General features: G+C 34.7%; 1 long non-coding RNA gene across 1 annotated transcript; it reads right to left on the bottom strand.

Moving 5' to 3' along the window:
• Positions 1-2,883: 2,883 nt before the first annotated feature.
• On the bottom strand, positions 2,884-3,947 carry LOC110114750. Its single transcript, XR_003701783.1, has 3 exons — positions 3,530-3,947; positions 3,350-3,438; positions 2,884-3,121 (listed from the first exon to the last, which is right to left on the bottom strand). It is a non-coding gene; the product is annotated as an uncharacterized LOC110114750 (long non-coding RNA).
• Positions 3,948-12,809: the final 8,862 nt, after the last annotated feature.

Here is a 12,809-nt window from a genome sequence, read left to right as displayed (position 1 = left end):
ATAGTAGATTTAAATGAGAATTTGACTCTTAACATGACATAATCAATAAAAAGAATTCATATAGCCGACCTCACATAGTCAGATAAAGACTTGATGTTGTTGTTGTTATTGTTGTACACAATATCTCACTGAATTCTTCAAGTTGTTTATTGAAATCAGCATGAGAGTAATCTTTTGTTGAATTTTTTATTGTAAATCATATTTAACTTTTAGCAATTGTTGATTTGAATGCACTAAAATTACATGATTCAAAAGTAAATACCCTTAAGGAGGAAAACATGCAAGACTTAAATAGATGTACAAGCTCAATGTTAAAATTTAATATTATTAAATTGGAATTATTCTTTTGTTAAAATTCATGCATGGCAATCCTAAAATTAAACCAATAGAAGATTCCAGGGAATGTAACTTTAGGGATGATTTAGTGGACAAAATATTTGAGGAAGCTTGTCAACATAAAATTTTATGGGAAGCTTATCAAAAGTGAAATTATGTAAGTCCAATAAAATCATTGATAGCGCATCAATTATAGATTTGGTTAAACAAAGAGGCATAGGTGACTCCTTAATCATTTTGTTTTCATTAATACATCTTCCTTTGTCAGAAGATCTTTTCCAAGACACCCTAAATGCCTTTTTCTCAAGGAGAAAAGTACAACAAGAGAATTAATACTCAAGATGTCCTCTTGCGACGATTTTTAATGAATATTGTGATCTAACTAAGGTGGTTATTTTTTATTGGCAAAGATATCCCTCAGTTCTGAAACAAAAGATACACAGATTTAAAAAAAGTTAATGAAGATAAACGATCAGCTACAATAAATACTCCCAATAAGGTACCCTTCAAAGGTAATAATCTAAATTAATTAGGGATTTATGTTGCATACCTGATTCACTTCCAAGAAGATTGGACAAAATTCTCTCTGTAAAAAATTGATGGTATTATGAGTTATAATTAAAACCAACTGTTAGGAATTGGATATTACTGAATATCTTAACGCTACTAAGCAAAATCACCAACAAGAAAACAATAGAATTAAGGTGGCCAAGGTGATGTCAAAGTCATAGCATATATGCTAAACCACATAGTTATTGAAACAAAACAAAGAACTTATCAATACTCAGAAACTGAGCTGCAACTAAAATATGTCATTGTTCAAAAAGAGGGGTCGTTGAAGTTTGTTCATGAGATGGATAACATCATTTCACTTAAATTAAAAGCAAGTGCAGATACACAGATAAGTGAAAGGCATATACTGAAAATACTCTCTACTCGTTTCTTATAAAATTAAGAACCTAGAGGCTATGAAATAACCTGCTCAAGAGAAACTAGATACTCTGAGAACAATGTTCTCCAAGAAAAGAAGTACAAATGATACCAATAAAATTTTGAACGCTTTAAGGAGAAAGTACTTGATAGTAGCAATGCAACAAGCCGACCTCAAAATAAAATAAAATAAGAAAATAAAATAAGGTAGGAATTCAAAAGAAGCCTGATGAACATGTAGACCAAAAGAAAAAAAATTAACGAGTACAAAATTCTATTCATAAGCTGAAGTCTCTCTTGTTACCAAAGATGGTTTCAATGCTCTGAAGAATTTACTTATCAAAGAGAGCACTGAAAATCTAAAATTTCTTATAAAATTACTTTTGTTGTCATATAAAAGAGCGAGGGAAGGCTAACAGGAATGAATAATCTTGTACTTGGTATGAATATTATGAATTTGGATGACGATTTTTTTTTTTTTTTTATCATTGTTATTTTGTTAATCCAATAAGATTTGATCGCTTTTTGCATATGTTGTTATTTTCTTTTGAATTTTTTCTTATCACCCATTCTTACTATGATGCTAATTGGGCTAGGGTTGGAGATTCTACTAACTAAAAATGTCTTTGATTTTTGTTTCTTCTAAAACACCTCTTTGATTTCTTAGCAAAACAGGCAGATGAGAGTTGCTCGTTCTAGTGGCAATATGGAATATCACACTATAGCTAATATCATGGGGGATTTATTTTGGATGCGACATTACACATAAACATGGAAGTGTGATGTCTACCAAATGCATACCAAGCATATTGAGACTATCACAGTCTATGGTGAAATTATTTGTTCTAATATTCTTGTTCAACCTATTTGATTTACGTGCAAATATTTTTACCAAATCTCATCTCTAGCACATTTCTGTAAGTTGTATGGCAAACTCAAGCTAATCATATTCCATGGTTCCTTAATTTCTAGGAGTATTACTATATATAAATATTCTCCATGATATTAGGAGATTCTCTTGTTGTAATGTTATCTCATTGCTCTCTTCTTTGACCTACATATAGGCCTTAAATTTTCTTGCACAGTTATAGAACATAATACAAAGATTCAATTTCTCTACCAGCGAGCTCCATTCCTAACAGTTTCCATGTAGATCACAAAGTACGCAACTAAAATAAAAATCCTAGATAAGCCAATTAATATAATATATGTTAGCTCTTTGTGGAATCTGATTGTGTTGATCAATCAGGTTGTTCTTTTGACTCATACCTCAATTCCGTAAGTCGAGCTCAATGGAGGCTTGTAGGGTTGCCTCCCCCTAGGTCCCTGAAAACTTTTTCTGTCAGTACATGAGAGCATGTGGCATATATTGTACACTTGTACACTGCAATGTCGTAGTTTGCAGTACGGCAATGCTATAGTTTTGACTTGGAGACAGAGATCGAAACACTGCAGCACTCCATAGCCAGCAGTACGATGCTACAAGTTAGGCCGGAGAAAAAGAATGGAGCACAACAGCGCTCCAAACGCCAATCTCGTGGCACTGCGAATCGAGATGAACAGATTTCTTTCTCGTTTTTTATGCCTAACTTAAAAGGGTTGCATCCCTTAGTGTAATTTAATCATATCTCTTTGTTATTTCTGAAATAGAATGGGGCAAAAGTAAAGAGAGATAACGAGAAAGTGTGAGATAATAGATTTGTATAATTTCTACCAAATTTTCATAGTGAATTTCTTGGTGTTGTGTGGCTTCGAGGTTTTTTTGCTGATTTTTCCACGTTAAATACTAGTGTTCTTTCTTTTTGCTTCATTTTCTCTTTCTTGTTTGTTTCGCTGCATGATTTTACTTCCAACACTGCATTGAACAAAAATAATGACAAAACAACAAACAACTTATATTAGCAAATTTAAAGCACATGCACTTAAAACGCATGACACTTTTGATGAAAAAATGATTTGCATATATCACAAAATTTTAGTTCAGATTTCAATTAATTCTAAGAAATATTTCTCAGGAATGATCCATAGCTTAACAGAAAGGAAATATAACCAAAATAGACAAAAAAAAAAGTAGAATCCTCACTGAACAAATATGCACATTGCTAATCAGCAAAAGAATCAACATTGCCTCTGCTTTAAAGTTTGTCAGTGCCTAACACTTGCCTTCTATGTCTGCAAAAAGTGTATAGCATAATTTAGCCAATCATCCAGCCAGGCTAAGGAGCTATTGGAAAAACATTGCGAAAAATAGTTCTTTCCTGACCACATTGATTGAGCAACGTATAGTAATTACATGCTTCATGTCCCAATAAGGCTGTTCTGCATTTGTAAGTTATACATGTCAGGTGAACATTTGAGATCGCCCATGCAACACGTTGTTCAAATTGAAGAGGAAAAAAAAAAGATAAAATTCACATATAAGGATCAGGATAGCGGCTAATATGTCAGATAATTCTAGGGGAGCGTTGCAGAAGAAAGCAAAAGATTTATACATCATCAGATTAGCTAATTTTACAAATTTTTTGTAATCATAACTTATCTTTCCTTCCATGCAATCTGGTTCAGAAATTCACGTACGTATATACTGCCTTGCGTTTTTTAACATTATAGAAGGCACCAGTGGGATTATATTGTGGGCGAATACACCCTCATCCCTTTATGCCTGAAAAGTTAAGTTATTTCGTGGGTGACAAAGTGGGAAATGAGAAGCAAGAACACCAATTCAATTTGCCATGACCATCTTCTAACACACACTGAAACATTAATCCTCATATCAAGCATGATGGATTAGTGGATTTCCTAATTCCTATAGATCCTAAGTTCTTCATTTATTTACTTGCCAATAAAAAAAAAGGTTACATTGTGCTAGAATTCTACAGGAACACTGTGAAGCAAGCAAAAGAAACTCTACATCACCAGATAAGCTGATTTTCCAAATTGTTTGTAATCATAGCATATCTTTCCTTCTACGCAATCTGTTGTAGACATTCACAAACTCAAATGTCTATTGCATTTCTTTTTCAACCATAATTGATGGCATCATTTGGATTATATTGTACCCAAATGCACCGTCACCCCCCTTACACCTCATAAGTAAAGTTGTCTCATGGGGGATAAAGTAGGAAAATAGAAGAAAGAAAACCAATTCAATTTGCCACAAGGCCCACAACCATGTTTCAACCCACTTTGAAACATTAATCCTCATCTCAAGTATGATGGATTCCCTAATTCCTTTGGATCCTAAGTTATAAATTTATTTACTTGCCAAAATAAATTTCGATTGTGCTATGTTCATGTTATTCATAATTATATACAATAGTTTGAATAACTGTAAATTATCTCATGTTCCAATGTTTTACCCAAGCAAAGGAAGCCCCTTTGAAAGTCTTATAAAATATCTAAATTATTGCAAGTATCAACTTATATATAATATGCATCTTTACTATTTATTACTGATATATATTTGAATTATTGAGTATAATCTTTTTTATTGTTCTCTTCTTTTATATATAAGCATGCATTTGCTTTTACTAGTATGATAGCAAAGTAAAGATATAGTATTTACAAATTCTTTCTCCTTTCAAACATGTACTAGAGTCTAAACATATTCTTGAGCCTGCTTCCTCTTTTGATCATTTCATCCCTCTTCTCACATGGGATTACCACTTGCTTATAGATCTCTTTGCACAATCCTAGTCTAATTCATTGTAGCTTTTTATCACAGTGTGACTTCCAAAGCCCTGATATCTATTGGTAGGATTGAAATCCTTAACTTAGCTTAAATAACTTAACCATCACCAGAGTCGACCAGACCTACTATAAAATCCAAATAATAAAACAACTAAACACTTTTTTTTTCATTTCATAAATATATATATTGTAATCCAATGAACTTTCAATCATTTATACATCCATAAAATTTAAGATTGTATTACAAAAGAGTACCCCAACCACAAGGTCAAAAGATACTGCCTCTATACCTTTCTAATATGATGGGCCTTTACCTTTCCCTGAAATATGGAAAAATATCATAGGATGAGCATAACCAGCTCAACAGACATTTCTCCCAAACCCATTACAAACATCAATATCCAAATTAAGATATTACATAGCAGTTAATTAATTAAAATAAATACAATGACTCGTAAAGAATAAATAAAGTAATAATAAAACCTGAATTATGATTTCATTCCTGATTTACACCTTGGAAGCCACTTTCACAAAGGGTTCAGATGCATCACAGAATATTTGTTATCAAATGTTCACTTCCACTTGAATTTTACATTTTCTTAAGCTTCATTCTGAATTTCAGGAATTATTAATAATCAGTTTACAATATTACTTATACTTAATTTATAGAAATATTAACATATGCAAAAAAATGATTAAAATGTGTATGTCTCAATCCCTGCTTATAATTCCCCTTCCACTTATACCTCCCTTTAACCTTCTACAACTACCTCTAGCCAGGGGCGGAACCAGCTTCAATTTTGAGGGGGGGCAAAAAAAACACAAAAAAATATATATATCTATATATTACGAAAAAAATTTTAAAAAAAATTAAGCAAGAAAAAAAAAAGAAAAAAAAAAGTGTAATTAAACTATCATGAAAAATATTAAAGAGAATATTATAACTAAAAGTGAAAAAATATATAGATATTTTAGAGCAAATTAGAACAAAAGAGTTTTTTAGGAGGGCAAAAAAAAATTTAGGAGGGGTAAAAATTTTTTTTTACTCTTATATATATATTACTCCTTTAAAATTTTTTTTTTTTTTTGAGGGGGGGCAATTGCCCCGCCCTAAGGCTCAAGTAGTTCCGCCCTTGCCTCTAGCAATTGGGGCCACCAAAATCAAAACAAAATAGTGTCACATAACCTTCCACACTTGCTTTCAGCAAGTGGAGCTAGAATTATTCTCACATTCACACTAAACATATGGGGGTCAAAATAGAACATCTAGGGCTCTTGTAACATATCAGATAGTACAATTTTTCACACATTAGAACATCTCCAATATTGTGTTATGAATAGTGCAAATCAAACTGCAACAGGAACTAAATTATAAATTCAACGCAGCACATAATAATGTATAAATTGCCTGTAAAAAGCCAAATTACTGGTATAATGTAATACTCACTATTTTTTTTTTTGTTCACATTCTAACTTCAGAGGAATATTTATATAAACATTTTAAGACTTTTATATAAATATTATAATTGCCAGAAAAGCCTCAATCAATTTATACACAAAGAAATTTGCATCGGAAAAAATAACAGCTGAAAATCTAATTTCTTATGGTCAAAACATATGGGGCAAAGCATATGATAACATATCAAAAGCTATACGGTGAAAACATTGTGAAACCTGCAAAAAAAAATATTTTTATTCATAACTTTTTATAAAACTTTTGGAATTAAAATCAAAGATAGGGGTTCAGAAGTTTGTCTCATGCTCTACAATATTCCAAACAGGCTTGATGGAGGAATCTCCAAATTTGGCCTATGAAATCTCTCTACTCCATTCTCTCTCCTCTTCTCCTCCTTCCTTCTGTGACAAGGTGACTGGGTGAAGGGTCTTGAATAAGTTAGTTGATGGTTTAAGATATTTAATTACATTAAAATAACTGATTTGACCTAGCGCCAGAATGCTAGCCTCCACAGCACGACAATGCTAACCTCCACAACGTCGCATCACTCTCAGAGAATATTCTAGATTCTTCTAGAATTTCATCATTAGAGAGCTTGGCACCGCGGCGCACCCTCAATTTCACCTCCCCACCTGAGAGCTTAATGTCACAGTGCCATCAGCCCAATGTCATGGCCCTCCTTGAGTGATTTTGATACCTTAGAATTTCACTTTTCCAACCCAATTCTTACTCACTTAATTCCTTCGTAAACACTCTAGAACAGATAATTATAAATTAAATCAAACAAACAAGCATTTAATTTAATTAACCTTAATTAATTAAGTTTCAGAACAGCAGATATTTTATTCTCTTCCTTATAAAAAATATTATCCTCGACATTCTCAATATGCAATACAAAAAATCAAATAAATTTGGATACAACTGTCTTATTTTGGGCTCTCTCTCACAGGTTGCCTTCCGCTTTGACATATGCTTCCACTGGACTTTAACCAATGGAATTTGTTTATTTCTTAACTGCTTTACCTTGAAGGCCAAAATGCATTTAGGGTTCTGCTTATAGGTCAGATTATGTTGCACCTCCACTTCAGCTTCCGAAACTCTCCAATCGACATTTGATGCCCATTTTTTCAACACTGATACATGAAAAATATTATGGATATCCTTCTCAATCTAGTAGAAACAACCTACAAGAAGATTTCTCAATCCTTTCGATCACTTCAAATGACCCTATATATCTGTGACTTAGCTTGCTATCCTTTCTAAGCTTGTTCACTACTTTTATTACACCGAGCTTCAGATGTTAAAAGTCATTGACTTGGAATCCAACTTGGAATCCGACTTGGAATTCCATACACTTGTACTTCATGTAAATATATTTCTTTTGCATGTCCTAAACTAGTTCTAATCTTTTCTTGATCGGTCTGATATTTTCAATAGCATTGTCTACAAGCACAGAACCTATCATCTTTCTTTCTCTTGCTTTAGTCCAAGAGAACAAAGTACGACATATTCTTTCATATAAAACCTCATAGAGAGCTATACTGATATTAATACTTGCTTGGAAGTTATTGTAAGTAAATTCAATTAAAGGTACTGTTGACCCCTATAACCAGCCCGAATCTTAAATTTGATAAAAAAGGATTTAGTTTGAATATGGATTGCATTAAATTTGATTATGCACTAGTCAAGGAAGCAAATTAAATGACGAACACCAAGCTTCTATTAATGGGGGCTGATTTGTACATAAACATTTCTCTTCTATCCATAGTGGGCCATGGCAGTATGGCAACCTGCTTATGAAAATGGAATGACAAAGGAATTTGACCTTAAAATGTAGGTTTGTGTTTCCGACAACTTTGATGTAAAAAAAAAGTCATTGCACATATGTTGGAATCTCTTAAGAAGGAGAGACCTCGTTTGGAAACGCTTAAGGCACGTCAGGATAGCCTTTGGATTGAAATCATGTCCAAAAAGTTCTTGCTTATGCTGGATGACATTTGGGAGAATGATAAAAATAGGATAAAAGCAAACGGGAGAAGGTGCTCGTCCTTTGGCTTACGGAAGTTTGGGAAGTAAAATTTTGGTAACAATTCGAACGGACTCAGTTACACTAATATTTGCAAAGGTAATTAAAAGAGAGGAGAAAATGATTAAATTAGGGGGTCTAGAAGAAGACGAGTATTTACTACTTCTCAACTCTCATGCACTTGCTGATAAGAAGAATCCTAATGATTATAAAAGATTAAGATCCACTACTAGAGAGATGATTAAAATGCTTTTTGGATCTCCATTTGTTGCAAAGGCCATCGGTGGTGTCGTGAATTCCTAGGCAATTTAAAAAAAAATGATGATATAAAGGCCTGCGTTACGACGGAAAGGAGCCCTCGAAAAATGCTCAGACGACATCTGATTGACAAACGGACAGCGCCATGGCGTCCGGAACGTCGTCGACATTCAGAAAATATATTTTATTTGATAAATTTGGATCATCTGAGATGGTGGTGAATTTTTAGGTGATGCAACTATGATATAAAGGCCTGCGCTACGACTGAAATGAGGCCTCGAAAATGCCCAGACGACATCAAATTGACAAACGGACAGAGTCGTTGCGTCCGGAACATCCCCGACATTCAGAATATACATTTTATTTAATAAATTTGGATCATCCGAAGTGTCAAAATATTTCAAAGGCGGCTCAAATATGATGTGAAGGCATGCGCTACGAGGGAAACGAGGTCTCGACGATGATCAAACGACGTCCAATCGATGAACGGACGGTGCCATTGCGTCCGGAACATCGCCGTCATTAGGAATATACATTTTATTCAATCGAATTGGACCATTTAAGGTAGCGTCAAAAATTTCAAAGGCGGCTCAAATATAATGCGAAGACATGCGTTACGAGGGAAATGAGGCCTCGACGATGCTCAAACGAAATCCGATCGACAAACGAACAGTGTCATTGCGTCTAGAACGTCGTTGGCATTAGGAATATACATTTTATTTAATCAAATCGCATTGTTTGAGACAGTGTCGCAAATTTTGAAGGCGATCCAAATGAGTTGCGGAGGCACGCATTAAGAAGGAAATTAGCCTCGACAGTGGCAAAATGACGTCCGATTATAAAATGGATGGCGCCATTGCATCCGGAACGTCGTTGGCATTAAGAATATATATTTAATTAAAAGTCATTGTTGGAGAAATAGTTAAAAAAAATCTTTTGAGATCTCCATTGGCAATTAAAGTCATCGGTGGTGTTTTGGAGGACAACTTGGATGAAAGGCATTGCAGGGCAGTTCTAGAAAGCAATTTATTGGGTCAAGATTCTATTTTAAGGCTGAGTTATAAAGTTCCGCCAAATCATCTACAAAATTGTTTCGCATTTTTGTTGTATGTTCTCACAAGATCATATATTTGATAAAGATAATTTACTCTTAATGTGGATGGCATTGGGATTCATTCGGACGTCTCAATGAATGACTATGGAGCATGTGAATGATCTTAGCCAAATAAGAATCAAACTTCTTCAAAATGTGAAGGATGCTTAGGAGGCTTATAGTGCCGAATTATGAATCGAGAAGTGAAAATTCGATTTCGCCAAGAACATGCTCGACGACCTTCAACCACCAAAATGTCTAGGGAAATTAAGTGAAAAGAAATACATGGGTGCAAGGTCTACGATATGGATGAACATTGCCAATCCGAGCCGTAATTTAGAGAAAACTAAACTGACAAGTTGCTCGGAGCACGAAAATTCTTTCACATTTTTAGATCGAGAAATGAGATAGTTCGAAGGCAAATATAATGGGAATGATGAATGTCATGTCTTTCCATTGCTGGAGGGATTATATTTTTCAATTGAAGGCGTCAAAGGATTGGTTCGAGGCAGGGATAACTACCAAAGATGGATGCTTATTCCCTTGTTAAATTAAATTGGAGTTACTTTATTGTGCACGATGAAGGGACAATTTAGATTTTATCCCTCTTGAGACGGAAATAATCTTTGACTACTCAAACATTTCATCGCTTAATCTAGCTAATGGAATGATAAAGCTTGCGACACTAAGATACATGATAATTATGAGGAGCACCAATCCGATCTCTCTTGGAAAAGATTGATAAATGGAGGTAAAAAAAAAAAATAATAATAATATATGATAGCCATCTCATGCTCATAACCGACCAAATTTAACTCAAATAGCCTACTAACGCCTCCTTTCCTTCACAGCCCAAGCATCCAATTCAACCTTCTCCACTTATTTTGTCAGCCCACTCCCAAAAGCCCACAACGTCTCTTCTACTTCCAATAAAAAACCCATATCAGCCCACTACATTTTACACTAATAATGACAGAATCTAAAAAAAAAAAAAAATTTAATTATCATTTACATGTCAAATGAAACTGAAAATCGCATTTAATGCAGCATACCTCGTTCAGTCGAAGCCTGCCAAATCCTGTGCTAAATCTCTGCAAATATCCCCGAAATCCCGCAAAGGCAGTGGCGACCTCGTCTGAATACAACTCCTCTTCGTTAAAATGAATAGAGAGGAGGACCTTTGAGCTCTCTGTTACATTCGCTCACGAGAAATCACCCCAGGACCTCCGATCCAATCCTTTTTCCTGCATCTCCAGCCAAATCTCTCATCTCCACGTACTGTTGAAGCCTCCCTCACCGTCCCTCTCTTCCCCTTTTTCGTTTCCACGCACAGCTCCACCTGACCAAGGCTTCTCTCTAAGTCACGAGCTCGACCGAACTTCTCCACTTCACAAATTTTGTCCTCCTCCCCTTCAGCCCTCTCGCACAAGACCTGCACTTTGTAAAGAGACGAAGCTAGCTAAGAAATGGTTTAAAGCTTTCTTCTTTCTCTTATACACCAAAAGTCGCGACAGACTCTGCTTCCCTTGGCTTTTCTTGCACGTGATAGCAAGTTTTGCTTTCATGGCTGCGCACTTTTTTTATTATTATTATTATTTTTATTCCTTTTATTATTTTGGCTTATATCAATGGAATTCCAGGTGGTAGAACGTGGGTAAGAGGCAGGATTCTTTCGGCTTATGGCTACAGTAGCATCCTTGTCTTTTTTCCGTAACTCAAATCTGCTTAAATTACTTTCATACAACAAATCAGTTTTTTTTAGAGAATATCTGCTGATTTCTCTATATTCCATCCACGTGAATCCATTTGCATACTCAAAGGGAAAAAGACAAAAGCCATCATGAGATTCCATAATTAATTTTTATAGTCAAATTGAAGTGTTGCCATTGACTGACTATAAAATATATGTTCTGCTTTATGATGCTCTCTTAGTTTTTTATTTATACATATATGTATAATATTTTAAAGTAACTATAATAATAAGTAATAAGTTTTACTTTATCAATAGTGTCCTTATTACTGTAAGCATTAATGTCAAAGTTCTTTTTAATTAATGGTGATATCTATATTTATTTTTGTATATACACATACTCGTGAGCACATTTACACATATACTTGAGACATGCTTGTGTACATAGCAAATGTATTAATATCTTTTCTTTTCGTGATCTTTTCTTTTGTCACTTTCTGTAAATAGTTTTATTAACTAGTGTGAGCATGTTTATTGAACAATTGCTTATTTTAGTTCTAAAAAAAAAGAAAAAAAAAAGAGAAGAAGGCTTTCCAAAAAAAAAAAAAAAAGGTTTCTCCAAAAAAAAAAAAGGAGAAAGAAAAGATTTTTTTTTGTCTCGATTTTCGAACCCTTGTTTGCTCTCTTACCTCGACATGCGTGTCGAGTCGGTGGTCTACCTATGCACGCTTTTCTTAGCGTGGTGGGAGGGGCAACCGGCGCGACACCCACGACAAGGTAGGCGAGCGATCCTCGGTTCCAAATCTCTTCTTCGGAGTTCGTAGCGCACCGGAAAACCGCCTATGCATGCTTTTTTTAGCGTGGTGGGATGGGAACCCGGTGCGATGCGTACGACGAAGGAGGGATACCCATAAGTACCCGCTTGCGGGGAAATAACTGTCTTTCTTGCAAAATGCTTTCAAAAAATGCTTTTCTTGCAAAATGCTTTCAAAAAAATACTTTTTTTGCAAAATACCCATGCATGCTTTTCTTAGCGTGGTGGGGGATCGAAAAAAAATACACAGCCGCCGTGTCCTCGAAAGAGGGCATCTACCATGCACGTTTTTCTTAGCGTGGTGGGAAAGGCCCAGTTTTCCCCTAAACGGGGGAGACGCCGGGAGGCTGCCGAAATTTTGGGTGAATATAATGCTGTATTTGGACTTAAGTGAACTCAAACTCAAATTATTATTTAAACAATTTGGACATTAATTTGCATTTGCAAGGACTACAGAGGACTCGAATGAGGGGAAGAGACTCATCTTAAGCCTGAATTGAACTTGAACTCAGATTG

Source organism: Dendrobium catenatum, unplaced genomic scaffold, assembly GCF_001605985.2.
Source record: "Dendrobium catenatum unplaced genomic scaffold, ASM160598v2 fragScaff_scaffold_1013, whole genome shotgun sequence".
Classification (NCBI taxonomy): domain Eukaryota; kingdom Viridiplantae; phylum Streptophyta; class Magnoliopsida; order Asparagales; family Orchidaceae; genus Dendrobium; species Dendrobium catenatum.
This window is presented reverse-complemented; position numbering and strand designations above follow the sequence as displayed.